This window comes from Tachypleus tridentatus, chromosome 1, assembly GCF_004210375.1.
Source record: "Tachypleus tridentatus isolate NWPU-2018 chromosome 1, ASM421037v1, whole genome shotgun sequence".
Classification (NCBI taxonomy): Eukaryota; Metazoa; Arthropoda; class Merostomata; order Xiphosura; family Limulidae; genus Tachypleus; species Tachypleus tridentatus.
The window spans coordinates 3,929,693-3,957,588 of record NC_134825.1 but is presented as its reverse complement, the minus strand read 5'-3'; the positions used below and the strand labels follow the sequence as shown (position 1 = coordinate 3,957,588).

At 36.4% G+C, this 27,896-nt stretch overlaps 1 protein-coding gene across 6 annotated transcripts in view; it reads left to right on the top strand.

Annotated features, from left to right (window-relative positions):
- The window catches only part of LOC143232723 (tensin-3-like), a 262,075-nt gene that overhangs the window by 96,010 nt on the left and 138,169 nt on the right, over positions 1-27,896 (top strand). Inside the window, exon 1 of one of the 6 annotated variants that reach the window (XM_076468889.1) lies at positions 15,485-17,112. The exons of the other annotated variants lie outside the window; for them this stretch is intronic. The gene's annotated coding sequence lies outside the window, so the exon portion shown is untranslated. Of the gene's footprint in view, positions 1-15,484; positions 17,113-27,896 lie in introns of those variants that run through there. 6 annotated transcript variants of the gene reach the window in all.

Sequence of the window (27,896 nt, the reverse complement as noted above, 5' to 3'; positions counted from 1 at the left end):
AATTACGAAAGGTTGTTAACTTGTTATCAACAGTACGAGTTAAGGTAATATAATGTAATAGTAATATTACTAGCATAGCTTTTGTATCTGTGGCGTCTCAAAATTACTTCATTTGATTTATAGTTATAGTGTGTTTACATAACATTCAAGACTATACTGAAACTAGGTGTTTTTACTACGTCTACATTTGGGAACACAGGACCTTTCAACTGATTATAACAGACACAACAGTATTCTTTGCTCTACAATTCAAGTATTGACGTATGCAGTTTTACAGTTTTGGATGTTAGCCAAACAAGACTTTAAATGAATAACTTGTTCTCTAAGATGGGAATGAGGGGAGAAGCTTATGAGAAGGGTACAGAATCAGTTATACAAGTTAAAACATAAGCCCCGTTTCGAAAATCGAAACCCTGACCTTTTCTCTAGTCTTTTCCTTTTATCGCGAGTGTTTTGGAGGCCACTCTATTATTGTGGACTGCAGGATTGTTGCCGGGTGTGGCTTCAAAGTTTGATTCATGTAGCTAGAAGTTTATCACGCGAACAAAATAACATACATTGTAATTACCCTCTATTATAAACCTCCTCTACCTTTGCTTGTTACTTCCTTTACGTTTTAGTGAAAAAAAAAAAGAAATTGAATTGAGCTGAATTAAAAGAATTAAAATGTTCATATACTGGAGAAATAATTTAAATATTGTCCTGTGGTAATGTACAATTTTAAACAAACAACATAAATATTTAGTATATTAAGTGACAAATATATAATCTTCAAAAATGTTCGAATTTTTTTACGACGTATATTCATATGAAAACGCCAACCAATCACAAGATACACAGGTTAAAATGTGTTTTTCTTTTTAGATATTGTGTTCATAAACCACAAGATTTAAGCGTGTGTTTCTAAACGCAAAGAGTGCAAGGTATAGATAAAGGTTCTAACACGTATACTTTTAGAACATGTGTGTACAAGTTATACGTGGTTGGGACCACACGTGTTTCAGGGTCTCATATTCGTGCAATGAGCGGTTTGTTCTGTATTTGTGGGGTTTCGAGTGTAAGAAGCTTGTATTGTAGTGGTAGGGTAGGTATAGAGTACCCGGTTTCAAGAGTATTTATATTGTTAGTTTTATACAGTACACTCGGTATATACGTATTGAAAGAGTTTCTAATGATAGTTCAACTACACTCGTTATACAAGACTTGAATGCTGTTTATACTGTATTTATTGGTAGTTACACGTAGTAAACTCTGTATAAAGGTTTTGAACAGTGCTTACATTGGTTGTTGTATAGTAAGTCCTCAGAGTTAATTCGAGTTGAAGTGAATGTAATTCCGGCTGTAATGGTTACCGTTTGGATTTTTTGATTTATTCAAACAATTAACCCTTACTTTTGAAAGTTCTCCTGCTGGTAACTATTGCTTTATTGTCTAAATGTTTGATACTTATTCATAAGTAAAGGAAGATAAAACACAACAACACGAAAACGATTTCGAACGTCACAAAATTTCTCTGGTCTGAATATCCTTCAAATTTCTCTAATAAAGCTTCCATCGAAACTAAATCTTCAACACTAAGCAATGTTCCTTAAACGTTTCTTCCAAAATGCAGGGACTTGTCGCTTTGAAACGACACATGAAAAAAAACAACAACAACAAAAAGATGCCAACATCTGTAACACGTGCTTTTGGAACGCGCTATCTTCCTTGGTATCTTTATTTTAAATATATAACTAAGATACCTACAGAGAGAGACACACGCATGCTAATAACATTTAGTAACAAGCTCGTGTTTCGTTTTTGTTCTCGTTTCTTTTACATTTATGGTGTTTAGTTCCTATTGCGTTTTAAATAACTAATAACCAAGTGCCCTGAACAGAAAAATAATGTTCATATCTCTTGTTCTTCCAAATTATCTCTCATTGGTGGATAGAACCCTGCTTAATGAGAGCACGTGTTTTATCTTTGAGTACGTTTCGTGTGGTTGAGCGTTTTGATAGAACCTTGTTCTGATAGTGGTTCTCTCGTATTCTTTTTCTTTGAATAATAAAATAGGCCTGCGTTATTTTAATAGCGGTTGTTATCGCGTCTTTAGCGTGTGTTAACGGGATATATTAAAAGGAATGCGTATATATTCTGCACCTACTTTCTTCCCGCCTGGGTCTTGAGGTTCATCTTGATATACCTTGACATGAGGAAGTTCTCTAAAAGTAAAATAGTTTCCAATTATATTCAAGCATCCTTTTAACACTAACGTCCCAAGCTGGTTCCTTATCACCATGTAATACTAACACTCCAGCAACGTATGAAGAATTCTTGGATCTTACTAAGCCTTTAAAACATAAACCATATATAAGGTAATAAATCATAAAGTGAAAAACGAAAACAAAACACTCGGAACTACAGTCCATGTGGTGAGTTTTTACACGCACCTCTCAACTCTGTTTCTTCCATCACGTGATATCTGCTGTTGTGAATATAGTTTTTATTGCTTAGCGAAGTTCAAAGGTCATTAGTTGTACCTTTAAACTATGATAACACGATGAAATGACTTCGTCACTTAGACAGACTGGTTCTTTTGTTTCTACTGTTCACATATTACAGTTTATAAACATAAAATACTGGGGGTTACAACTACATGTAGTTAACAAATGTCCAGGGTGCATAACCCATCTTTCTTTGTTTTGTAAGATAGGTAAGCGTTACAGACATGCGAAACAAGTTTGGTTAGTGGTACTTGTCATATGGTAAATGCAAGATGTAAAATTAGTGTGCTTTGTTATTATATACGTTTAAATATGCACGCTTTAGAGACTGTCTGTATTGTCCTCTAATCAATCACTGCATACGTTGAAGCGCCAAAATGTTGACTTGCTAAATATTTTATTGGTTATTTTGTACAAAGTCACAAAGACTTATGGCATTCGGGCGATTTTGTTTTGGTTTGTTTTTTTTTAATTTCGCGCAAAGCTACACAAGGGCTATGTACGCTAACCGCCTCTAATTTAACAATGAAAGACTAAGGGAAAGCAGCTACTTATCATCACCCACCGTCAACTCTTAGGCCACTCTTTTACCAACGAATAGTGGGATTGAACAAAACATTATAACGTCCCCACAGCTGAAAGAACGAGCATTCGGACAAAACTATATCACAGTTTTCTTTCTGTGGATGGCAAACTTTCATTGAATGTAATTACCTGTAAATTATTTTATTACTTAGAATGGTCTTTAGCCTTCTTGTGCTCTAAAAAAGCCATCAGCAATAGGCCACTTATATAATGGTCTTCTTTCAAATTGTCAGCGTGACATTTTAATATCACGTTTTTCATCATGAATGATGTCAGTAACACAGTTGTTGCTAACATGTCACGAGAACAAAACAGCGCTGAACTAAAGTAAATATTAAATACGTGATGCATAACTATGACTAGGTAAAGGCGGATCTCGTGTTAGCACTTAAAGTTGTAGGCTTGCATATAAATGAAGGTTTCAGTCAAGAGGGCGCTATATACTTCAATTACAATATATATACATATATGAGAGGTTAAATCATATATTTATGTAAACTCCCCTGAAATATCACAAATAGAAGATAGAATAATAATAATATCTTTTTTTGTGGCTAATGTTGGACGATTATATGCTATCAAAAGTCTTCATAATAAATGCTAATGCTTCATAAACACACATTGTGTTAACATAAACACAATTTGGCTACAGCAAAGAAGGGAATGTATTCAGTGTGGACACAATTTGGGAACATTAAACCTGGAACGTATTTTGTGTGGATGTGATCCATCTTCCGGTCAGTATTTTGTGTGGATGTGATACATCTTCCGGTCAGTATTTTGTGTGGATGTGATCCATCTTCCGGTCAGTATTTTGTGTGGATGTGATCCATCTTCCGGTCAATATTTTGTGTGGTTGTGATCCATCTTCCGCTCAGTATTTTGTGTGGATGTGATTCATCTTCCGGTCAGTATTTTGTGTGGATGTGATTCATCTTCCGGTCAGTATTTTGTGTGGATGTGATCCATCTTCCGGTCAGTATTTTGTGTGGATGTGATCCATCTTCCGGTCAGTATTTTGTGTGGATGTGATCCAGCCGTCACCAGGTACGTATTAGTTAGATTCTTTCGACGATTACAATACACCTGTAAACTGATTTGACTTTCAATTTGTGAGGAATACAAAGACGTGAGTTTCACTTTATTCTGTTGCTAAATTATCCATTTAAGTGAGCAATACAAATCATAAAGTGTTGTACCTAGAAGTGAGTGAATACGTTTTACGTTGTGCTACAAGACACTTTCACTTTTTAGAAGTGTTTTCGTCTCTGATTTACACGGAGTTTACAACGTTCACTTACAGAAAATAGATTTGTGTCCACAATGGCGCATGAAAATTTGCAAACTCCCTTTGAAACCAGCAGGTTTATATGAACATGCTGGTTCTTTAGTTATTCTTCACGTTGTAAAATAAGTGCTCTAAAAATCATTCAGTAAGCTTACTTATGACCCACCCTCTATTCATCAATATGGTGATTTATACTGTTAATATTTTCCATCGATTGTTCGTCTAACTCCAGCTGAACATGTTATTTGTTCACTAGCTGATGCCATGCACATTCCAAACTTGGTGTCTTTTACTCTAACATCAGCGCTTCTTAAGTGTGTACTTGTTACTCAAGGTTATCACTGGGTGCTATGATGACTTGGTACTTTTAAGTACCAAGATGATTTTCTTCTTATGCTTCTATACCCAGTTACTCTTACTGGTCTTTTAAATCCATTACTTTGTTGTTCTTGGTGGGTCTCTGATAGCTTGTAAAACAAACTTACTTTTGAACATCAGGTGTTTCATTTCTACAGAGAAAGTTTCTCGTGTGAGCTCCCCAGTGGCACAGCGGTATGTCTGCGGACTCCCATCACTAGAAACCGGGTTTCGATATCCGTGGTGGGCAGAGCACAGATAGCCCATTGCTTTGTGCTTAATTTCAAACAAACAAAAATATATCATCGCGTCTAGAGAGTCCTTATTCACGAACTTCGTTCTCAGATAGTGTGTTAGTTTAAATATCATTCCACAACACATGGTGTTAACAGTACTATGTCTAGGATTTCTTGTAGTGTTGATATGAATTCATTCATCTAGTACACGTTTAGGCATAGCTTTTAATATGGGCATTATGTTTTCCCGAACATAAAATATATCGGAACCCAGTTGTGCAGGCGTGAGAGGTGGAGAGTATGAGACCCAACTGCACCTGGAACTAGCTTTGGGAGGGGGGGGGTGAACAGGAAGAGAGCTTCAACGTAAGTTCCTTTTTGGTGCCTCGTTTACACATACATTTATATACACACATCTTGGTGTTCTCTACTGATACCATAAGTCGGATTAGAAAAATAAACCATGTGAGCCGAACTGTCAATAAAATTCATGAATTCGTAAATCAGACCAATTAGACTGTCTATGTCTAGTCAGGTTACAGAGCGAAAGCTCTGACAATTTTAAACGTTGTGAGGTTGGTCTACTGCCTGTTGTAACGTCAACGGAATTTAAACGTTAATTATATCAAATCCGACACTAAAACAGAAGTAAAGGTTTGTAATAATAAATACAGCTACAGTTTTGGTTCTACTATTGTTTATATTCGCCATACAACAACATAATTATGTTTTTGTTAGAAAATAAAAAGCTTCTCGCGAGTGACGCCAGGTTTGTCACTGGTCTGGGTATTTTCACAAGGTTTGCTGTAGGTAAAGTATTGCAGCTGCATGATGTATAACTCAAAGTATTGCAGCTGCATGATGTATAACTCAAAGTATTGCAACTGCATGATGTATAACTCAAAGTATTGCAGCTGCATGATGTATAACTCAAAGTATTGCAGCTGCATGATGTATAACTCCAATGTCCTGCACCAGTAATTACCCGCTGTTACAGCGATAAGTCTGTGCATTTACAACGTTAAAATCAACGGTTCGATTCCCCTCGGTGGACTTAGGAGATAGCCTCATGCGGCTTTGCTATAAAAAAAAGCATACACACACTTGCACCAGTAACCACAGTGTAACCGGAAGTCGGTGCAAACATTGTTTGTGTCCTAATATCGTGACTGGACGTGAATATTTATAATCAGGACGTCGGCGCTTTATTACCGTCCTAAACAGTTTGAAAATCCCACTCGAACAAGGCTGCGTTTTTCTTTATTATCAACTGTAAGCCTGATTGATGTCACCATGCGTGATAACGAATAAGGAGATAAAAATTTCCTGTATTGTAATAAAGTCATTACAGCTTATTTCAAATATTTCCTATTTATAACAAACAAAGAAATCACCAGTAAGCTCATTGTCAATAATAAAACAATTATATAACAAACAAAGTATTAGCTCAAATATAAGGGCTTAGATAAGTCGATCTTAATAAATAGTTATTATTAAAATAAAGCTGGTTAATTAAGTCCCCATAATTTTATTTTGTTATTTCCAGCTTATTCTGTCTCAATCTTTTTATTTATTTCACTAATGAAAGAACACAAACTAAATGATATTAGAAACAATAGCTTGATGTGAAAACATGAAAATAACACATACAAGTTTGTATTGGGGACTGGAGAATTAGTATACTGTGAAAATACACGTTAACTTTAAGTGTTACTACTTATTTGTAAAGGATCCATTTCTTAGGAACTACTAGTTTTGTTTTGTTTTCTTTTACAGTACAGAAGCTGAGAAGCCAAAATGTGGTGGCTTCATATATTCAAGAGCCACGGATAACCATTGTATACAGTTTACTTACACTGCTAGATCCATGGTAGTTACGTTCTTACGAAATACCTTATTAGCAAGCGCTGATGTGCTTGTACTTTATTAAATATGAGGCTACACAATATAATAACTGGTATTGAAATAAGTTTCTTAGCGTTATAAGCCCTCAGATTTACCGCTGAGTCAAGGAGAAGAGAGGAACTCCATAATCCTGGTTGGCTAACCTCTTTACCAAACTAGACCCAAAACTCAAACACTTTCTTCTGGAGTTTTGAGTCTCGTTTGAAAACATTAACACTTTTGCGTGGTAAATCCCCAAGCAGAACCTCTTTACCAAAAGTAATCCCCTGGTTTGTGGGGTTATTTGGTTCTTTCCCTAAGCAGAACCTCTTTACCAAAAGTAACCCCTGGTTTATGGGGTTATTTGGTTCTTTCCCGAGCTTGGCGACTTGAATTATCACACGTAACCTTGTTGAAATATAGAAAATAAAAGTGTTGGAAACTGTATTAGAAATTGTTGTTACAATGGTACAAAAAAAAATGAAATTTGCAACAAATTACTGTGCGGGTTTAACATATCGACTTTCGGATTGGTAATCATGGAACAGCCCGAGCAGCGACATGCCATTGAACAAGCTCTATCATGTTATTCAGTTAAGAGTAGCTACTGACTGCTTGTTCCTCATCCGTTCCATCAGTTCAAAATTATAGATGGCTGAGTCTGAGCTTGAGATCTGATTTTAGACCTTGCTGACTATCTCAGTGTCACATAAAATTATGTTGTTGATTTAGAAAAGAAAATGAATTTAGTTTTATGGTCACGTAGGACATACTATGATTCATGACTTCTATTGACGCTCCCCGCTAGTACAGCGGTATGTCTCCGGATTTACAACGCTAAAATCAGGTGTTCGATTCCCCTCGGTGGGCTGAGCAGATAGCCCGATGTGGCTTTGCTATAAGAAAAACACACACACAAACTTCTATTGATGTGTTACAAGCTTTTAAGCTGGTAAAAATGGTAAATACAAAATGAATTTCTTGTCGGGAATCGTTTTAATTAACTTGTTAATTTATTCTCTGTTTTAATTGATATTCTAATTAATTAATAAAGGAATTGTATAAACATGCTACGGATTAACGGTTACGTGCTGAAAATTAAAAATATCATTCTACAAACATTAATGGCAGCATAGGCCCGGCATGGCCAGGTGGGTTAAGGCGTGCGACTCGTAATCTGAGGGTCGCGGGTTCGAATCCCGGTCTCACCAAACATGTTCGCCTTTTCAGCCGTGGGGGCATTATAATGTGACGTTCAATCCCACTATTTGTTGGTAAAAGAGTGGGCAGTGGGTGGTGATGACTAGCTGCCTTCCCTCTAGTCTTGCACTGCTAAATTAGGGACGGCTAGCGCAGATAGCCCTCGAGTATCTTTGCGCGAAATTCAAAACAAACTAATGGCAGAACTGATGCTACAAAGGAACAGAAACTTTGTACAAATTATATTGATGACGTTACGCCCTGAGTTATGGTAAAAACATTAAAAATTAAAACGCCACAAATAAATGATGACGCAGCACAATGTAAGAGAAAGCACAATTTGAAACGTAGAAGAAAGTATGTTTCCAAAGTATGTTTGGAAAAACGTTTTCGAGAGTGTACATGTATTTATGTGTCCTGTTTGTTCCTCGTGAACTGTTCCTGTATTCTCCAGTTTGTGTTGAGTCCTCAATCATCAGTCCATTACCCCAGTGGGTAAACTCTGAAGGTTTACAGTGCTAAAATCCGGGTTTTTGTTCCCGTGATGAGCACAGCACGGACAACCCACTGAGTGGCTTTGTGCTTAACAGTAAACAAACCACCTTCATCAGGTTTTTCCAGAGTAAGGATCGACACCGATCCTTTCTGATGAGTGTTTGTTATTTCATGAATATGAAAATTCGAGCTGTTAAATGTTAAGTTGATGTAAACCTTTACAGTTTTGTGAATTCCTATACATCCTTCCTTGTCACGTGGAGGATGGTTTCTCATAGAACAGTTTCAGTTATTTCGTCAGATATAATCTTAGGCTTAATGTTATTAATAATTAAAATAATCCAGCTTACAAGCCTCGTGGTAGCTTCCTACGTGATAGTTTTAACAAACTTCGATGGACGTTCTTAACTTGAATTAAACAAAAGAAACCTGCAAAGTGTATTAACTGACCATATGTCAAACTAACAGAGAATAATATATGTATTTATGTTAAAGTGAAATAGATATAAATGTTTCCTCTCTAAGCCCGAAACGTACTTACGAACCTAAACTCTGAAATATTTAAGTTATCATACTAGGTTAAACTATCTTTTCTTTAGTTTGATTACATATACTGTTGTTTATAAGTTAACATGGACCAGTTAACACTAAAATCTAGTACCTGATTTCCTGCAATGCACAGAGCGAATATTGTTCACTTGTCTACGTTTCACTACACAACAACCAGAAACGTTGTATATATTGTCCACTTGTCTACGTTTCACTACACAACAACCAGAAACGTTGTATATATTGTCCACTTGTCTACGTTTCACTACACAACAACCAGAAACGTTGTATATCGTTTTTGATGTTACGTTATAGCTCATCACTGTACTTTACGGTGTGTTTATAAACCTTTACGATACTTTGGCATGCAAAGTAAACCATTAATGTGTTTATTAGGTGTGTCATTGGTGGTCATTGAGTTAACGTGCGTTGAGTATTCAAACCAATAATTGTATGTTGGGGAGGGCACTGAGAGAACTTAGATTCCCCCAACGGCGTTAGAGGGAGATATAGGGATGAGGGGTAATAGAGGTTCTTATCTTCACTTCAAGATAAGTTATTCATAGCAGGTTTGTGAAAATGAAGTAAAATGTGAGTTTTATGTAAAATGAAAAACAAAACAAAGAGGTTACTTTTATGGTGTGTTGAATTAAATACGTAGAACCAATTAGAGCATCATTACTAGACAGTGCGGGTTTTTTGTATTCGGGTATTAACATTTTAGTTAAAGTACAGAACAATGTTTCGACCTTCTTGGATCATCTCCAGGAAAAGCACAGTTAAGACACAGTTGTAGATTTATTACATTCGTGAGTTGTGTAACAGATAAGTTAAGGCACAGTTGTAGATTTATTACATTCGTGAGTTGTGTAATAGATAATTTATGAAGAATTAAAGAGGGCTTGGGTCAAGAAATATAGTCTAACTTAGCTGAGATTATATAACAGTTCTGCATTCGGGGACGTATTACCACGTGTATGACAAACTCTATTTGAGATTCGATCCCCGTCGTGGGCACGGCACAGATAACTCGCTGTGTAGCTTTGTGCTGAACAACAAAGAAACAGTAGACTGTACTTTCACGAAACTACGCTCCATAATTGATTATGTTCAGCAGGATGACTGGATAGATAATGTTTTGAATATGGCTATAAAATGTTCCCCCGATAACGGATTAACTTTGGGCCGATGCATATCTGTTAAAAGTAAATCACGTATTGCTTTGCTTAACGTGAAACTACAAAGAGAAAGCTGATCTCTACGAAATACTGGAATAAAAAACAAAACCGAGATAACTGAAAGAACGAGTACAGCATAAGAAAAGGCCTTATGAAGACTAGTTCTTCCGCTTCACACTAGGTGTCCAGCTTTTTGCCAGGTTGTATGAAACCAAGCTCTTGTAACAATGCGCTAGCCCTAATCTTAAAACGGTCTCCGCACTTTGGATTCTTACGAGTCTTGTATGAGTGAAAGTCAAATCCCGCTATTTGATTGGTGTTGCCCAAGCATTGGCAGCGGGTGATAGGTGATCTGCCTTCTCTTTACTATATCAGCTGGTAAAATTAGGGATAGCTGGCGCAGATAGACTTTGTGAAACTCTGCGCGATTTCCGAAACAAATAAGCAAACCATGGAAATGTTTGTGATAATTTTGCACCAGTCGTTGACACCTTTACTCCTACTTTATACATGACGCCACCTAGAGATAAAGAATGTTGAATATTTATCTTTTATCTTCATGTTTGTGAACCACCTCGCGTCATGATAAGTCTTTATCTGCTTTGTTGTTGTATAAGGGAGGAGTGCTTTTGTCAGTTTTGTTTTCCAGCCATGGTATTTCCTTCAAGACTTTACTTGTAATAACTAAGACTCTCAATAGATGGCGACAATTTTACGAATTTTATTCACTATACAGAATGTGACTTTTCAGTTGTTTCTCATTTTTCTGTTACGTGGTTCACGAAGTGTGAGTTGACAGTGTGGTAGAAATCTGGATTCAAGGACTGGTGAGCCGGGTTTGAATCCATACAATACACAGTACTTTAAGCTGTGAGTGCATTTTAAGAGTGACAGTCGTCAATTCGAAAGCGTAGATGGGAGGGCGCTTCTGACTTGCTTCTTATCAGCAGCTCAAAATTAAGGATTGTGACAGAAAACATTGCGTTTGCAATTGCCAGAGATTAACATAACATACTTACGTGATATTATTCATTTTATTGGTGTAATTTAAAAGCACAGTTATCCAACGATTTGTTTAGATTTCGTTACATGCAACATCTATATGAATTCGCATTATTAAAATATTACAAATCTGTTCTTTTTGTGAAGAATTACTAATTTAAACCACGTGTTCGTCGTCGTGTTCTTCTTGAGTTGGTAAAGAGAAGCGAAACAGATTTGTTTGTAATATTTTTTGAAAATAAGTCACAAGCAAATAATAACAAATTATATATAATTAAGTGGCCCATTTGCCGTGTGTCTTCACCTGTGAGTGTCAGTTTATTTTGTTGGAAAGCTAGATAAATTTTTTGGATTTCTGCATTCAGAATTCACACACCTTCTGAAATCGAATTCTGACAATCGGAAGTTTTAGATCACCTGTCACTAGGTGGAGAACGCGTGGTACGCCGTAGCTGTATCTAACGCCATCATGCTACACTCTCTGAATTTTATTAATTTGTTTGCGTTACAATATCAGGAATATAAGAAAGTATAAATTATTACCCGTTGTGCTCATGCTAAGGGTACAGATGCCAAGGCACATTTTATTTTTTATTGGTTAATCAGGAGGACAGGATTGACTGGTTGACTATTATGCCATATAATGTACACGGTCACTATTTGTATCCAATTGCAATATGCCAACCATTGTTCTATTGATTTCTTTAGTGTTAACAAAATTCATGTAGTCATAATAGCCAATTCGAATTAAAATATAACGGAAAATAATGTTAGACAGTTTACAAAATTAGTTTAATATTATGTCCCAGAGTGTGGAAGTGATTTAGAATGTTTAGTTACCAACTGGATTTTCGTGATGACAATAAACCCACTTGAAATAAAAATGTATTCTCAAGACGGCTGGTATGGGTATGAGCACTTTAATTAATCTCTTTAGTAATCTCAAGTTGACCTGAGAAGGTCAAACCGTTATTCTGTACTTTATTTTAATTAAAGTTTTAATATCAGCCATCTTGACAATACAAATACAACTTGACCTCTGCATCCCCTTTTTGTTTTCTGAGTGTGTGTCTGGGTGCGTGCACGTAGCCTGTAGATTGGTCTATCAGTGAATAGATTGAAAGGTTCAGGGTTCGAGACGTGCTGCGAGTAAACACGCCCTTACATTCAGACAAGCACTTTATACAAATAACAGTTCGTCTCTTTATTTGGTTTTATATCGGTAAGTGCTATTGGCTTGTTGCCAGTAGTTCAGAAATAGAAACAGTTATACCTGAACTCTTATGATGATTTGACCTCGACGCTTTGTTCACGTGCTTGGAAATTCCAATTATTTTTGCATTTTGAAATATAAAGGGTAGCTTCCAAAGGACATACAAAAGATTAACATGCTGCGTTTAAAAGCTTGCCTTACTAGGATGTGAGAACAATTTATATTCACATGGAATTACATTTTCTGCCTCTACCCTTATGTCACGTAACGTCTTACGTGATGACGTGACTTCTTATATGAAATACTATGACTGCCTCTACACTTATGTCACGTAACGTCTTAGTGATGACGTGACTTATTATATGAAATACTATGACTGCCTCTACCCTTATGTCACATAACGTCTTACGTGATGACATTACTTCTTCTTATATGAAATACTATGACTGCCTCTACCCTTATGTCACGTAACGTCTTACGTGATGACGTGACTTCTTATATGAAATACTATGACTGCCTCTACCCTTATGTCACATAACGTCTTACGTGATGACATGACTTCTTATATGAAATACTATGACTGCCTCTACCCTTATGTCACGTAACGTCTTACGTGATGACGTGACTTCTTATATGAAATACTATGACTGCCTCTATCCTTATGTCACGTAACGTCTTACGTGATGATATGACTTCTTCTTATATGAAATACTATGACTGCCTCTACCCTTATGTCACGTAACGTCTTACGTGATGACGTGACTTCTTATATGAAATACTATGACTGCCTCTACCCTTATGTCACATAACGTCTTACGTGATGACATGACTTCTTATATGAAATACTATGACTGCCTCTACCCTTATGTCACGTAACATCTTACGTGATGACGTGACTTCTTATATGAAATACTATGACTGCCTCTACCCTTATGTCACGTAACGTCTTACGTGATGACGTGACTTCTTATATAAAATACTATGACTGCCTCAGAAGGTATCCATTTCGTTTTTTGTAGCTAACAAGTTTACTCACTGTTGAACAATAACTTTATTTCATTCGTACAGTGTAACCAAATGTCTTATTCTATGAATATAAACACTCCACCATAATGAGAAAATATATATTTTCTTTCTTGAGGCGTCAAACGTATCATTTAAGAACTGACTATTTGTCTGTTGATTTGGATCGGATGGAGGCTAATATTATATAATAATCTGGTCTCATATCTGCAAATACAAACTGATTGTTTTATTCACTTGAATAAAACTACTTTGTATATAAGCCAGCATGTCCATATGTCCTAAAGTATTTTCCCGTAATTTACTTAGTAAATAATCAGAAGGTAACCTACTGTTCAGTGAAACAATATTCCCACAATTACCCATTCTTTCATTTCATTTGTTATCACTATGGTCATACTTTCTTGTTCGTGAAAGTGACGTCTTTGTGTTGTTGAACACTTCAGATAGCGAGGTACGTTTCTCATTACAGTGAGTGGTCATGTAGGGCTCCACATGTTTATGTTACCAGAGAAACGTATAAACGTTATACTAGTTTAATTTAAAGTAGTAAACTAGATTTATCTGTACAGAACGTGGTCATGTTATCTTTGACACACTAGTTTCACGAACAATTACTTCCATCATACCGGTTTGAAGTGTTTATAATAATTAATGAAAGTTGTCGAATATCAACTTTATAGTTTTGTATCACTCCTGGTAAAAGTACTTGATGCTTTAAAACCCATGTGATACTCAGGAACGAATTATTTATTAATGCTGATTGTAGGTTTCAATATTTGTTCTAGAGGGCGCCGTCACCGTGCATTTGTCGTACGTAATAATCTCACATGGTTTCTGTGTTCATGCTTCATATTTGCTCTGGCAATAAATCATATTTTTTGTTGTTTTTTTTTTTAATATCAAAGTATATACGATTTGGAATCTTATTACACCAGCTTAAGTTTAGGTGGAAGACAGAGTTTTACATGGTTTGGAATCTTATTACACCAGCTTAAGTTTGGGTGGAAGACAGAGTTTTACATGGTTTGGAATCTTATTATACCAGCTTAAGTTTGGGTGGAAGACAGAGTTTTACATGGTTTGGAATCTTATTACACCAGCTTAAGTTTGGGTGGAAGGCAGAGTTTTACATGGTTTGGAATCTTATTACACCAGCTTAAGTTTGGGTGGAAGACAGAGTTTTACATGGTTTGGAATCTTATTATACCAGCTTAAGTTTGGGTGGAAGACAGAGTTTTACATGGTTTGGAATCTTATTACACCAGCTTAAGTTTGGGTGGAAGACAGAGTTTTACATGGTTTGGAATCTTATTATACCAGCTTAAGTTTGGATGGAAGACAGAGTTTTACATGGTTTGGAATCTTATTACACCAGCTTAAGTTTGGGTGGAAGACAGAGTTTTACATGGTTTGGAATCTTATTACACCAGCTTAAGTTTGGGTGGAAGACAGAATTTTACATGGTTTGCCTAGAGACCACTAATTCGTTGATCGGTCACGTACAGTAGCAAGTTTTGTGCTTGGTAATTTACACTTGTCAGTTATGTAGGGTAATAAGTTTTATGGAAGAAATATTTGAAATTCTGCGTTTTTCATATTCTCCAAATTTCATGGAAGCTCATGTATATATATACGTTGACACATAACTCGCCCATAGGGTTCCATAAACACGTATTTCCTGTGACCCTCTCAAATGTTAGTTAAATATACATACATATATTATTCGCGCGCAGAACTAGATTATTGAATTTTTCTCGTTGATGATGGCCCCTGAAAACTGTTGGCTGGCGCTGAAAGAAGTAAGACATTGTGCATTAGTTGTATTAATATTACAAGTAAGGCCTTGTTGACAGCACGTGAAGGGTGTGTACACGTAGGATTTGAATGGGGTAACCATGGTCACGTGGTCTGCTGAGTTCCTGGAGTAGTGGTAGCTGCTGTCCAGTGAGAAACAAGATCATCTCGTGCGCACGTTCTTCCTCTCCGTCTTCCTGGATCAAAAGCTAGTGTTAAAGGCTATAGTTGTTCAGCTCTGGCGGTGACCAACATGCTTTATTAGTTGTCTTAAACATATTCCACCCTCCCCCTTTTATGGGTCATTTCTGGACTCGGTTGTGAGTTGGCCGATGTTGGTCATATATTTGATATATGTTCATTTATATATTTGGATCAATTTACTGTGGAAACGTATATTACCATGTAGAATGGAGAAACACACGGATGGGGCTGTGCTAATTACTTTTATTTCCAAGTGTAAAGGTTAAAAAAGAGACGATTTGTTTCTTGTTGACTTAGTTGTACTGGGAATAAAATAAAACAACAACAATCGAGTTCTTCCCAATACACTATGTTTTACACTAGAAGAGACCAGCAGTGTAATGTCAACTGTCTTGTGGTTTTCTCCATCTGAGCACGATTTCAATGATAATTCTTATTTTCTGGTGCTCCAAAGATTTTAAAGTCAAACTCCAGACAATAGGCAGTGGTAGGATTGATATAGACTCCTGAAGAAACGAGATATTACAGAAAGGTGTCGTAATTACAGAATATCTTCTCCTGTAATCCATATTTTCTATTAAAACGATGGCAGACAAGGAACTAATAAGTTGTACTCCGAAAGTCTAGCAGTGGACATCAGTGATCAAAGGGGGAGGAGTGGGAGGGTCATGGGTGTCACGGAGTCTGGTGGGACGTAATTCATCTTTGGTGTCACCAGATAAATGTTGGAAATAAGGGTTTCTTATCCTCTCCTATCAGGATAGGTTGTCCAATTGTACGTTTTTTGGTGGGAAGACTAGTATTACAGGACTGTCATCGGAACTGTTAGAAACTGTGTGACGACTGGTGTTACAAAACAGGGCTGTCATCTGGTGTAAACTGTTTCAACTGACCCTCTCAAATTTACCTGTTGATACAAACTTATCATCTGAATATATTAACTGTATAGATCAGAATCAAAACTAAATCGCGTAACAAACATAGTCAATCAATATACTGTTCTTAATGTCTAGTTTATAACATTTAGAACGATTGCTTCATTCTACCGCTAACGATATTGTCAGCTCTAAACCTGTATAGGAAATGTTTCTGAAACTCGATTGACCACCATTGTGCGAATTAGATATCTTCTGGTCGGTTTAGCTCCTTTACAAACCTGTGACCCAACAAAAGGTTTATTTGTTAACACCCAGGATAGCAATTTTAAGTCGACACAGCCCCATAAAACAAAAAGATAAATAAAGGTTCGTCACACGTAACGTGTGTTCCTGTGAAAGATAATTCCCGAGTATTTCCAGAAGGTGAATATTGGTAGCACTTTGTTCCTCCTTCAGAAACACTGAAGGGCATGTTGCTATGAGTAAAATCTTATTGGTGGCTAGAAGTGGTGGTTAGTACCAGTGTCTCAAGACAGAGACGCTTAATGTACTTTATAAGAGGCTTGTAATTTGTTTCAAGTTTGATATATCTTGTAGTGAATTTACTAAGTGAAACGAAACTCTTCGCACTTGTCCATCATGCTGTGGGAGTGTTTTGGTCGAAGAAAAAACACAAACAACGCCGTCAAGCGGCCAGAAGTCCTTCACCGGACTGTAGGTGTTCTTGTCACGGACAGGTAGGTATCGGTATTTTTATACTAAGGTTCAATCCAGCCTATAGTGTTGAATAATAATATGTTCTATACGCTGTGTGGTGTATCTGTACAGCACTTTAAATACGTATTTACAAAGATCAAGAAGTCACCTTGAGCCGTTGCAATATATACACAAAAGATGACACTGACTTGGGCAGGTCATTTTGGACAATACCTTCTAATTCTAAACAAACAGAATATTTCATTCAGCAAAACTAACTATATATCTTTCCCAGCATATCTCCTTATTAGTCTGTGTAGAAACTATAAAACTTATTCCAGCTGTGAATTAAACTAGTTTTAAATTTACCATTATTAGGGTTCACCATTTAGTTACAAACAATAATACAAAAGTCTTACTGACATTTTGTGTCAAAAGCATTTCATTTGTTCTCTTTGCTAGTCATTGTTCATGCTGTTCTCTGAAAATACGTCCATACAATAAGTTTGTTTTTGGCGCGTACAAACTAAATACTGTTGTATGATGAACTAAAATGTTTTATGGTTTTATAGTAAAAACCTGAAAGCTTCTTGTTTTGCATCTAATTTGAAAACCAAACTAACATTTTATATCTAATTATATATATGACTGTTATTCTTTCTACTTGTCTATATTTTGTTGAAATCACAAATAAACACTTCATTTAAACGTAACCTTTTGGATTTTTTATATCAACTATTAGATATCCGTTAAAAATGTCAAGAACCAAAATTTGTAAACATTGATTTTAACGGAAGAATCTTTAAAGGTAAATTACCGCCTTACCCTGTGAACATAAAGGACACTCGTTCTTGTTATTAACGACAAACATCTACTGGCTCATTCTTACTCTGTGAACATGAAGAACACTCGTTCTTGTTATTAACGACAAACATCTACTGGCTCATTCTTACCCTGTGAACATGAAGAACACTCGTTCTTGTTATTAACGACAAACATCTACTGGCTCATTCTTACCCTGTGAACATGAAGAACACTCGTTCTTGTTATTAACGACAAACATCTACTGGCTCATTCTTACCCTGTGAACATGAAGGACACTCGTTCTTGTTATTAATGACAAACATCTACTGGCTCAGAAACATGGGAGAAGGTACGTCTCCAGAGGCACGTTCAAAACTAGGGAATCTCCAGAGAGTTATACCTGTATGTAAACTTTGGGAACAAAGTGATGACGTGCACTTTCCAATTTTACTTAATATGTCCACATTCATAGATCATTATTTTTAACTATTTATAGTAAACAGTTGTATGGTTATGTTAGTTATGGTAAAATAGGGATTTAGATTTCGGTTTAGATAAAACGTTCAACAGTTGCTGAATGTTAAGGTGAACAACATCCCACCTTAACCTGTACGTTAAGATGGAAATTATTGCTTTTTAATCTGTACGTTAATATGGACATTTTTCCTTAATCGTTTTACGGCTTAGAATTTCTCCTGCATAAATTGAACATGGGACTAACAGCTGTGTAAAATATTCACTCAAAGTATATTTAGTTACCTTGGTCACTTTTGGTAACCCTCGCTAGTACAGCGGTAAGTCTACGGATTTACAACGCTAAAATCCGGGTTTGATTCCCCTCGGTGAGCTCAGCTGATATCCCGGTGTGGCTTTGCTATAAGAAAAACACACACACACTTTTTTTAATAAAATTGTCTATCAATCTATTACAGAATTCATAAGATAGGAAGTCTGTTCTGTTAACAGTCAAGATAACCAGTGTTTCTATTCCGCTGTAATAAATTATCGGCAGTTGTGTGCTTGTTTGTGTTTTGAGCAAAACTACTCGAGGGTTTGGATTGCAGTTTTCACACAAAATAGTGGTATTGGATTGCAGTTTTCACACAAAATAGTGGTATTGGATTGCAGTTTTCACATAAAATAGTGGTATTGGATTGCAGTTTTCACACACAAAATAGTGGTCACACTTACCGTAGCATTTAATGTTCCCAAGGTTGTAAGGGCGTTCATATTCCGTGACAGAATTCGAACTCGCGGTACTAAGGTCGCGAGTTGAGTACCCTAACCATTAGGCTATGTCAGTCCTGTTATAGGCAATAAAGGTAGGGAGAGAAGTGTATATAAACCATGCACGAAAGAGATGCAGATAAAGTGTATTCCATACAACGTGTAGAAATGCCAAGTGGTCTAAGACGACCTTTCGTTAATTTTGACATCTAAAGGAGCTAATAACTAAGCAAAAACAACTTTCATTTCTCGGATGTCTTAGAAGTAAGCCTAAGTTAGCAGTTAAGATTAGGTTAGCAGTAAGACTAAGTTAGCAGTTAAGCCTAAGGGCTTATAACGCTAAAATATGTTTTTGATATACTTGGTATTCAGAGCACAGTCCATTGTGTAACTCTGTTATTAAGAACAGACAACTAATTACACACACACACATAGCTAAGACAGACACAAAAGAGATTAGAGACCGCACGGAGAAATAGTATTACGTGTGCGGAAGAAAGATGGGTTGTATACCCCTTTCACCGTGTTGTTCTACCTCATCAGATGCCTGTTCTACCAGGATACATTTTATCATTTCTACCTTACCTTTATTTGTCTGTCTAATGTATGCGTTGCTATTTGTTGTAGGTGTTATTTTTACCGATGGATCGATGGTATGATTATGGAAAATCTAACAATCGATTTTCCACACTGGACACAGGGCAGAAAGCTGATTATATAGCTTTACACTACAACAGTGACATCCTGTCTCTGTGTGTTTACACAGGGCAGAAAGCTGATTATATAGCTTTACACTACAACAGTGACATCCTGTCTCTGTGTGTTTACACAGGACAGAAAGTTCATTATATAGCTTTACACTACAACAGTGACATCCTGTCTCTGTGTGTTTACACAGGGCAGAAAGCTGATTATATAGCTTTACACTACAACAGTAACATCCTGTCTCTGTGTGTTTACACAGGACAGAAAATTCATTATATAGGTTTACACTACAACAGTAACATCCTGTCTCTGTGTATTTACACAGGGCAGAAAGCTGATTATATAGTTTTACACTACAACAGTAACATCCTGTCTCTGTGTGTTTACACAGGACAGAAAGCTCATTATATAGCTTTACACTACAACAGTAACATCCTGTCTCTGTGTGTTTTGGTTTCTTCTCAGAAAAGAAATGCCCCATTTAGTTTACAAGCCCAGCAAGGACAGGTGATTTAGGCACTCGACTCGTAATCTGAGGATCGCGGGTTCGAATCCCCGTCACACAAAGCATGCTTGTTCTTTCAGCTGTGGGAGCATTATAATATTGCAGTTAATCCCACTATTCGTTGAGAAGCAAACGTATCCCAAGAGTTAGGTGATGACTAGCTGCTTTCCACCTAGTCATACACTGCTAACTTAGGGACAGCTAGCATAGATAGCCCTCGTGTAGCTTCAAACCAAACGAATACTGTAGTGTGTCATGCGGTAAAAACGACAGAATGCATTGTGTGTTATTAACAGAAGTGATAGTTTAGTAATTTTCCACCAACAGTAATACAAGCTATCGCATATTTTCAGTGTGAATGTGCTTTATATATATATTTGTTGATATAATATAATATATGTTAATATAATGTAATATATGTTAATATAATGTAATATATGTTAATATAATTTAATATATGTTGATATAATATAATATATGTTAATATAATTTAATATATGTTGATATAATATAATATATGTTAATATAATATAATATATGTTAATATAATGTAATATATGTTAATATAATATAATATATGTTAATATAATGTAATATATGTTAATATAACGTCTCAAATTTCTATTGTCTTCCTTTTCTCTTTCTTCCCAAAAGTGCGGGAAAACATACTTACGTTTTATGGATTTCTTCCAAATTTGGAACGCTGATAGATCTTTTTAACCTACAGTTATGAGTCTCATTTTGTATAAGTGTGAAATACTGTCATGGTAATGTATGGATGTCACTTGTGTATGAGCACTGTTAGTGGTGTATCTCACGGTACTGTCATGGTAATGTACGGATGTCACTTGTGTATGAGCACTGTTAGTGGTGTATCTCACGGTACTGTCATGGTAATGTACGGATGTCACTTGTGTATGAGCACTGTTAGTGGTGTATCTCACGGTACTGTCATGGTAATGTACGGATGTCACTTGTGTATGAGCACTGTTAGTGGTGTATCTCACGGTACTGTCATGGTAATGTATGGATGTCACTTGTGTATGAGCACTGATAGTGGTGTATCTCATGGTACTGTCATGGTAATGTACGGATGTTACTTGTGTGTGATCACTGATAGTGGTGTATCTCATGGTACTGTCATGGTAATGTACGGATGTCACTTGTGTATGAGCACTGATAGTGGTGTATCTCATGGTACTGTCATGGTAATGTACGGATGTTACTTGTGTGTGATCACTGATAGTGGTGTATCTCATGGTACTGTCATGGTAATGTACGGATGTTACTTGTGTGTGATCACTGTTAGTGGTGTATCTCATGGTACTGTCATGGTAATGTACGGATGTCACTTGTGTGTGATCACTGTTAGTGGTGTATCTCATGGTACTGTCATGGTAATGTACGGATGTCACTTGTGTGTGATCACTGTTAGTGGTGTATCTCACGGTACTGTCATGGTAATGTATGGATGTCACTTGTGTATGATCACTGTTAGTGGTGTATCTCACGGTACTGTCATGGTAATGTACGGATGTCACTTTTGTATGATCACTGTTAGTGGTGTATCTCACGGTACTGTCATGGTAATGTATGGATGTCACTTGTGTATGAGCACTGTTAGTGGTGTATCTCATGGTACTGTCATGGTAATGTACGGATGTCACTTGTGTATGAGCACTGATAGTGGTGTATCTCACGGTACTGTCATGGTAATGTATGGATGTCACTTGTGTATGAGCACTGTTAGTGGTGTATCTCACGGTACTGTCATGGTAATGTATGGATGTCACTTGTGTATGAGCACTGATAGTGGTGTATCTCACGGTACTGTCATGGTAATGTATGGATGTCACTTGTGTATGATCACTGTTAGCGGTGTATCTCATGGTACTGTCATGGTAATGTATGGATGTCACTTGTGTATGATCACGTAAAGTATTGTTAACAATGGTTGTTTTTTGTTTTGTTTTTGAATTTCGCACAAAGCTACTCCAGGGCTATCTGTGCTAGCCGTCTCTAATTTAGCAGTGTAAGACCAGAGGGAAAGCAGCTAGTCATCACCACCCACCGCCAAATCTCGGGCTATTCTTTGACCAACGAATATTGAGATTGACCGTCACATTATAATGCCTCCACGGCTGAAAGGGCGAGCATGTTTGGCGCGAAGGGGATGCGAACCCGTGACCCTCAGATTACGAATCGCACGCCTTAACCATCCGGCCATGCCGGGCCGTTAACAATGGTAAAATCCAATGTGCTGTAATAATGAAAGGTTTTGTGTTTCTCGTTACTTGATTTATAGTTAGTTTGTTTCTTCCTGGTTCTGATTTATAAATAGATAACATTGGATCTCATGTTATTATCGGATTTACTTATTTTAGTGTTAGCTGTTAATTCTGTGTATACCAACATTTAAAAACTTCTGATCAAACTAAACTTGTAAGTTAATTGATGAAAGTAATTCTATAAGTCAAACTGAAAATTATTACACAACTCCATAAACCAACTAATACAGAAAAACTAAAATTCTAATTTCTAGAACGCATTTATTTGTTCGTCAGATGCCCTTGTTGTTATTAATATTGTCGGTCGTAATCCCAGTAACGTCTCACAAAAGTCTAGAAACTTGAACAATTTTAGTTAGTCTAAATTCATATACTAAGCTGACAGCTCATAATAATAGTCGTAATCTAACATATGTTAAAGTATGTTTACGAAATTTCAACGAATATCTCAGTATTTCAGTATTTTTATCTCATAAGTACTTCGAAGTAGTATCGTAACTTAGTGTCATATCGAGTTATTCCTTATTTCAGTATTTTATTACCTATAAGATATTTAAAATCAATGTCATAACGTAACGAACATGAGGTTGCTAGACCTAAACTTCTCGTCCTTCTAATTGGATAATGTTGAACACAAATATAAATTATAGATTGTTTCTTTGATAGATTAACATGCAGACCGACAACAAAATTCCAAGTATAAGTTTCGTTACGGATACTTGAATTTTTTTATGATATGTATGTTTACGGTGGCTTTGATCATTTAAAATATAATGAGTTTTTTAAGCAACACTTGACCTACTGCAACACGTACGTATATGGGCATGTGTGTGAATACATATATACAATGCTAAATATTTGTGTCCTCAAACAACGTCAAGGAGTTTCTCTTGCATTTTTCCTTCACGAACATTTATAAGTGGCTGAGATTTAGCGAAATGGATACATGAAACCTCTTATCATATAATTCTCATGCAAGTCAATTACGCAATCTGTTCTTATTAGCTGTGCACACGGTTGAACTTACTTTATCTTAAGTAGTTACAGCTTTACTCCAAATCTTTCTTGTACACTTCTTCTTCCTATTCTGGGGCTTAGTTTTCACTCCTTTTCTAATGGATGTAGTTAATTAATTTAAAAAAAAACCTGAATTCTTTATGTGAAGTGTTTTAAGAATACGTATAATTTCCAAAGTCCGAGTAGAATAAATGTTTAACTGTCAGGACTTTCTGAGTAAACAGTAGTGACCGTATGTTGTTTATGTTTAAACTTCTGTCGCTACGATTTAGAGCTGTGTCAGCTGATGATAGAGAATTCTGTCCGATGGAACTTTATATGACGTAAAGCCTGGGAAAATATCCTGATTCGGAATTTGTTTATAGACAAAATAAATCCGGCTGGGTTACTGGGAAGTAATACAGCTCCAAACTACAGGTTTCGTGTGGTTCACTATTTGCTGTAAACATCATGTGTGTCGGAGATTCAGTTATAAAACCCACTTGAAATGTTATGGTTTCTGTACGAAACAGAACTAATGTATGGGTGTATATAAAATCTATCTTAGTCAGTCTGAACAGCTGACAGAATGATTATGAACTGAGGGGAATGACACCTATAAGTGGGTGCACCTTATTTGCTGTGTACCCTGGAAATTATAAACAACTTGACATTCTCCATTTAAAGGAACAATTCAAATCCTGTTTAGAAGTTTGGGCACGAGTTTCCAGTGTTCCTCTGTTTATACTGTTTAAAACTTACTTGGATAAAACGTTATGAATACAGCCTATCTGAGTGAGCTAAGGATGTTCACCAGAACAACAATAGACGGCTAACAACGTGGAAGTTGATGTCCCAAGTGATCAAATCTGTTTTGTATTGTGGTTTACGTCTAGTGTAGAAACATTGAGGGCTGAACTTGACTACTAAACAATGAAGCAGTCACGGTACACAGAACATAGAGAGTTAGGTGGTACAATGTAAACTAAGGCACGTTTTGTTTTGTCTTCGCGTGTTTTAGGCTACAGAGTAAATCTAGAAATAACTTTTATTCTTTAAGAATTTCCGATTATTTCAACGAGTAGTTTCAAAGAAAGTCTGACCGTAATACGGACCAATAGAGAACTTGTAGATGTTACTGTTTTAAATTTTATGAATATGATGACTTTTCATTCCAGACCCAGGGTTGTAAATATGTTGTCTTCTCTCAGTATTACCACTACCTTGTAATGTAGTATCGTAATGTTATTTGGTTCGATTTGCCAGCTAGTAATAGTTATTGCGGTGTGGCTCACAGTCCGTGAAATTTCACAGAGAAATGAAACTCTCACCTCGTAGAGTAATAGGAACACTTTGTTGTTTTTGTTTATTTATTTTTTGTTTTCGTGCACAGCTACCAAAAAGCTACTTGCGCATGACCACCCCTACTAACAGCACCCTCTGTGGACTATTGTCTGACCTTGATATTTGACTTAAAGTGAACCAGAGGGAAAGTAACTCGTCAGTAGCACCAGCACCCACCGTGAACTATTGTGTGACCTTGAGATTCGACTTTAAGTGAATCCACGCAGAGCGTGTATTCACCATTTTTTTTTTCTTTTTGTTTTAGAAATAAATAATTGAACACGAACATGGAAACCTCGAACTTACTGTTCGGGCACTCTCATCCCGAGTCACGCCCGACCCGAACACAGTATCAATAATTTAAAGACTTGAATCTGGGTTACAAGTAACCTCAAGGAGTACTGCAAGTGTACCATTCTCATGTTAGAAGCATCAAGATTGTGTAGCGTAGACAAAAATTAAAGTCGTACGAACTCAAAACATCTTTCAGTGAATGTAGCATTAGACTGATTAACATTAAACTACAGAAGTTTTTATTTGTTTGTTTCTTTGGGTTCAAAGTTTGTGATGGCTTCTTGTTGTATAGATCGTCACACCACAAAATTTAAGGGTTGTAGTTTTAGTTTTTATTTTCAATTCTATAAAATGTGTCACATCTTTAGATAACTCTGATTGACTATAGGTATTTATATTCTGGTCTTCAATTCTGTAAAATGTGTCACATCTTTAGATAACCCAGATTGACTATAGGTCTTTATATTCTGGTCTTCAATTCTGTAAAATGTGTCACATCTTTAGATTACCCAGATTGACTATAGGTCTTTATATTTTGGTCTTCAATTCTGTAAAATGTGTCACATCTTTAGATTACCCAGATTCACTATAGGTCTTTATATCCTGGTCTTCAATTCTGTAAAATGTGTCACATCTATAGATTACCCAGATTGACTATATTCTGGGTATAACCTACTTGTATCTCAACCGTGGCTAGTAATTTTGTTGCTATTAGTTTTTCGTTTGTTTTTTTTATGTAACTAACTGTATGTTAAGTTAATATTTTTGATACAACATGTCTCAGTCTTACTAAGAGTAACGAGCGAAATAAAAACTAATATCTCCACAACCATCTGTTTTCTGTATTTAATGTAAGGGCCGTGGTACCTCTACATTTACCATCATTGAAAACTTTCTAACAGATGGAGAAAGAGGCTGTTTCTCCACAACCATCTGTTTTCTGTATTTAATGTAAGGGCCGTGGTACCTCTTTATTCACCATCATTGAAAACTTTCTAAGAGATAGAGAAAGAGGCTGTTTCTCCACAACCATCTGTTTTCTGTATTTAATGTAAGGGCCGTGATACCTCTTTATTCACCATCATTGAAAACTTTCTAACATATGGAGAAAGAGGCTGTTTCTCCACAACCATCTGTTGTCTGTATTTAATGTAAGGGCTGTGGTACCTCTTTATTCACCATCATTGAAAACTTTCTAACAGATAGAGAAAGAGGCTGTTTCTCCACAACCATCTGTTTTCTGTATTTAATATAAGGGCCGTGGTACCTCTTCATTCACCATCATTGAAAACTTTCTAACAGATAGAGAAAGAGGCTTTCTCCACAACCATCTGTTTTCTGTATTTAATGTAAGGGCCGTGGTACCTCTTCATTCACCATCATTGAAAACTTTCTAACAGATAGAGAAAGAGGCTGTTTCTCCACAACCATCTGTTTTCTGTATTTAATGTAAGGGCCGTGGTACCTCGTTATTCACCATCATTGAAAACTTTCTAACAGATAGAGAAAGAGGCTGTTTTTCCACAACCATATGTTTTCTGTATTTAATGTAAGGGCCGTGGTACCTCTTCATTCATCATCATTGAAAACTTTCTAAGAGATAGAGAAAGAGGCTGTTTCTCCACAACCATCTGTTTTCTGTATTTAATGTAAGGGCTGTGGTACCTCTTTATTCACCATCATTGAAAACTTTCTAAGAGATAGAGAAAGAGGCTGTTTCTCCACAACCATATGTTTTCTGTATTTAATGTAAGGGCCGTGGTACCTCTACATTCACCATCATTGAAAACTTTCTAACAGATAGAGAAAGAGGCTGTTTTTCCACAACCATATGTTTTCTGTATTTAATGTAAGGGCCGTGGTACCTCTTCATTCATCATCATTGAAAACTTTCTAAGAGATAGAGAAAGAGGCTGTTTCTCCACAACCATCTGTTTTCTGTATTTAATGTAAGGGCCGTGGTACCTCGTTATTCACCATCATTGAAAACTTTCTAACAGATAGAGAAAGAGGCTGTTTTTCCACAACCATATGTTTTCTGTATTTAATGTAAGGGCCGTGGTACCTCTTCATTCATCATCATTGAAAACTTTCTAAGAGATAGAGAAAGAGGCTGTTTCTCCACAACCATCTGTTTTCTGTATTTAATGTAAGGGCTGTGGTACCTCTTTATTCACCATCATTGAAAACTTTCTAAGAGATAGAGAAAGAGGCTGTTTCTCCACAACCATATGTTTTCTGTATTTAATGTAAGGGCCGTGGTACCTCTACATTCACCATCATTGAAAACTTTCTAACAGATAGAGAAAGAGGCTGTTTCTCCACAACCATATGTTTTCTGTATTTAATGTAGGGGCTGTGGTACCTCTTTATTCACCATCATTGAAAACTTTCTAACAGATAGAGAAAGAGGCTGTTTCTCCACAACCATCTGTTTTCTGTATTTAATATAAGGGCCGTGGTACCTCTTCATTCACCATCATTGAAAACTTTCTAACAGATAGAGAAAGAGGCTTTCTCCACAACCATCTGTTTTCTGTATTTAATGTAAGGGCCGTGGTACCTCTTCATTCACCATCATTGAAAACTTTCTAACAGATAGAGAAAGAGGCTGTTTCTCCACAACCATCTGTTTTCTGTATTTAATGTAAGGGCCGTGGTA